The following is a 3119-nucleotide window of genomic DNA, read 5'->3' as shown; positions in this document are numbered from 1 at the left end:
TATTTTTTAAATATGGACTATTTTCTTCTTCTTATTGTTTCCTTTAAATATAAAGAATAACGTTAAAATGATTATGTTACAATTTTGGGGTGGATCTCAAAATACTTTGCGACATATTGCATTTATAACATTGAAACAATGCAATTTTATCCTTTTTTTTGGTCCAAAATAAAAAAACCTTCACGACAACCGACATTGAAAATGCGACATGACTAGCGAACACCATGTGCACCATCGTCGCATCAATATAGCATTATTTTTCAGGGCACACACGCATTACGTTGTTACTTTTAATGTTATTGTTCACTGGTAAAGATACTTCGCGGGTTGAAAATCGATTCCGGTGTGCCTTCCCTTGCTCTACCTGTATCTGTTCCAGAAAGGAATTTCTGTGGTGCTGTCAGTTCAGTGTTTGTCTAAATCAACTTAAAAAAAACCAGAATGGATTTCTACTATCTACCAGGATCAGCACCGTGCCGTGCCGTTCAAATGACGGCCGCAGCCATTGACATCGAGCTGAACCTGAAGCTTACCGACCTGATGGCTGGTGAGCATCTTAAGCCGGAATTCCTTAAGATCAACCCACAGCACACCATCCCTACCCTGGTGGAAAACGGGGTTACACTGTGGGAGTCACGTGTCATCATGTGCCACCTGGTGGAGAAGTGGGCAAAAAGGATGACCCGCTCTACCCGAAGGATCCTCAGAAGCGTGCCCTGGTCAACCAGCGGTTGTACTTCGACCTTGGAACCCTGTACCAACCGATCGCAGAATACTTCTTCCCACAGGTGTTCGCCAAACAGCCCCCGACAAATTGAAGGAGATGTTGGAGGCCCTTGAATTGCTGGATAAGTTCCTCGATGGGGCCAAATACGTGGCCGGCGATTCACTGATGATCGCAGATCTGAGCATCGTGACTACGGTGTCCAGCTACGAAGTCGCGAAAGTTGACCTGAGCAAATACTCGAATGTGGCCAGTTGGTACGAGCGGCTTAGCGAGGAAGCTCCTGGTGCCGAGATCCAAAAGGCTATATAAATCTAATAAATATTAGTACGTTCAAAAAGAACGTGTATCAATTGATTATTAACAAGCACAAATTTAAGATGTGGGAATATTTGTTTATATTATGATTCATTGGTAAAGGTATAGAATTAACAAGCGCAAACTTAATACAAATTAATAAAAGGAATTTTCTAATTGAATTGTAAGGAATTTTCTAATTGAAATCTTTTTCCATTATCTATTCGTCCTAACAAGGATGGTTTGCTGGTAACTATATTTTGTGATACGAGACGAGAATCCTTTGAAACGATTCGAACTTTGCCGGCGATTCGCTTCTGCAGCGTACATACACAAACATTCTCCTTTCGCAGCTCATGTCTCATTGTTGACACCTTGTGGAACAAGGTAATCTCTTTTATCGACTTTTTGGTGCAGATGGAGGACCATTTGTACTACAAATAAACATATTCTCATCATTCTTTTTCCATTCGTCCTTATAAGGACGGTTTGCTAATAACTGTGTTGTGATACAGTACGAGAATCCTATGAAACGATTTGAGCCTTGCCTGTACGACTAAACGCACTACATAAAACAGCAATTCGCCACTTCGCTTTTGTTTCGCCATTGCCGCTTGGAACTGCCAGCAAAATCCTTCCAGTACACACAAACGCTCCCCTTCCGTGGCTCGTATCAAATGAAAGATATAATAGATATCCTACCAGCAGCAGTAGCGATAACCTACCTCGTTCTATCAGTAGAGTAGGTATGGCAATGAAAGAATTCGGCCAGAAACATTCCTTTTATATCAAGCGATGAAATGTGTAAGACGTTTATGAGTGTCGAGATGAGGTCTGTGTTAGGGAAAGTGTTGCGCAAATTTGTGAAAATTGTATATGTTTTCCCTATTTTTTGCGGACTTACGGAATTTTCAATAGTGTGCTAACAAAATATGTACACACTCAATTTGGCTCTGTAATTTCCCAACAGCTGTGTAGTCAGCAAGTTTAGAAACTGCTATCTCAGTAAAGTGAGATTAGTTTGCTGATTTTCGGTGAAATGTTTCCCGAGTCTCAGCACTCAAATGTCACTTTTACTGAGCTCTATGAAAAAGAAATTGTTTGCTGAATCTCAGCTGTTGAGATTTCGGCAAAAGAGTAATACAAAGCTGAGATTCGGCAGAAAAAATTAAGAGTGCGCATAGATAAATTTGGTAACAATTTTTTTACTAGCAATTTTCTGAATCGATTGGGGTTTGATTCATAGAAATCCATCAGCAATTAACAAAACGTATGTGAAAACTTTGTCTGTTTTCATACATTTTCCCAATGGATTTACAATAATACGGATTTTTCAATATTGTGTATTTGAAATACCAATTAAAACTAGCAATAAATTTTTAAGTTGGACTTCTCTGAACCGATTGGTATAGAAATGACGCAAATCCATCAACAATTAATAGCGCTACAGTTGTTTAAAATTATGCCACATTTTCGTGACGCGGATTGAATTTTAAATTTTAGTTTTACACCTAGTCCTAGCCCCATATAGTGGAGTAAATCATTTTCAATGCTAAAAAAATCAACTATTGCAAACAAATTTGCAAAGTGAGCTCAAACAAAACTTATATTTTTCAGTACACAGAATAGTTTCCGAGTCATCAGTGATTAAAAATCTTCCATTCATTTCAAAGTTGAAAAACTCATAACTTGACATTCAGGCAAAACAAAAAAAATACATTTCAATTATTTTTAGCTAAACAATGCGAGAAAAATATAGGAAGTTTGCTGGTAAATATATCGTGACCCTTATACAATTTGGGCACAATTAAAAAAATTTATCCGGCATAATCTATTAGGCGCAATCATCTTAGGTAAAGTGAGTTCACCGTAGTAATAATTGAATTTACATAATTCAACAAATTGGCTTCTTTTGTCGTTCACCATTGTGCAGGTTATTCTAATATTTGACATCCTAAACTACGTGTTATTGGAATTCAATGGGAGTAGTAAATTAAACCATGGCAAGGTAGTAGATATTTTACAGATGGCTTAATGATTACCTTGGCAAAGCTCTAGAAATTTGCATCGACTAAACTCATCCGTGCCACAAATAGCG

The 3119-nt window shown here is 38.0% G+C and overlaps 1 pseudogene; it reads left to right on the top strand.

Annotated features, from left to right (window-relative positions):
• The first annotated feature begins 321 nt into the window (after positions 1 to 321).
• Positions 322 to 1036, top strand: LOC131687394 (glutathione S-transferase 1-like; annotated as a pseudogene).
• The last annotated feature ends 2083 nt before the right edge of the window (positions 1037 to 3119 follow it).

Source organism: Topomyia yanbarensis, chromosome 3 (assembly GCF_030247195.1).
Source record: "Topomyia yanbarensis strain Yona2022 chromosome 3, ASM3024719v1, whole genome shotgun sequence".
Taxonomy (NCBI): domain Eukaryota; kingdom Metazoa; phylum Arthropoda; class Insecta; order Diptera; family Culicidae; genus Topomyia; species Topomyia yanbarensis.
The sequence above is the reverse complement of the archived record's forward strand: the minus strand, read 5'-3'. Positions and strand labels throughout refer to the sequence as shown.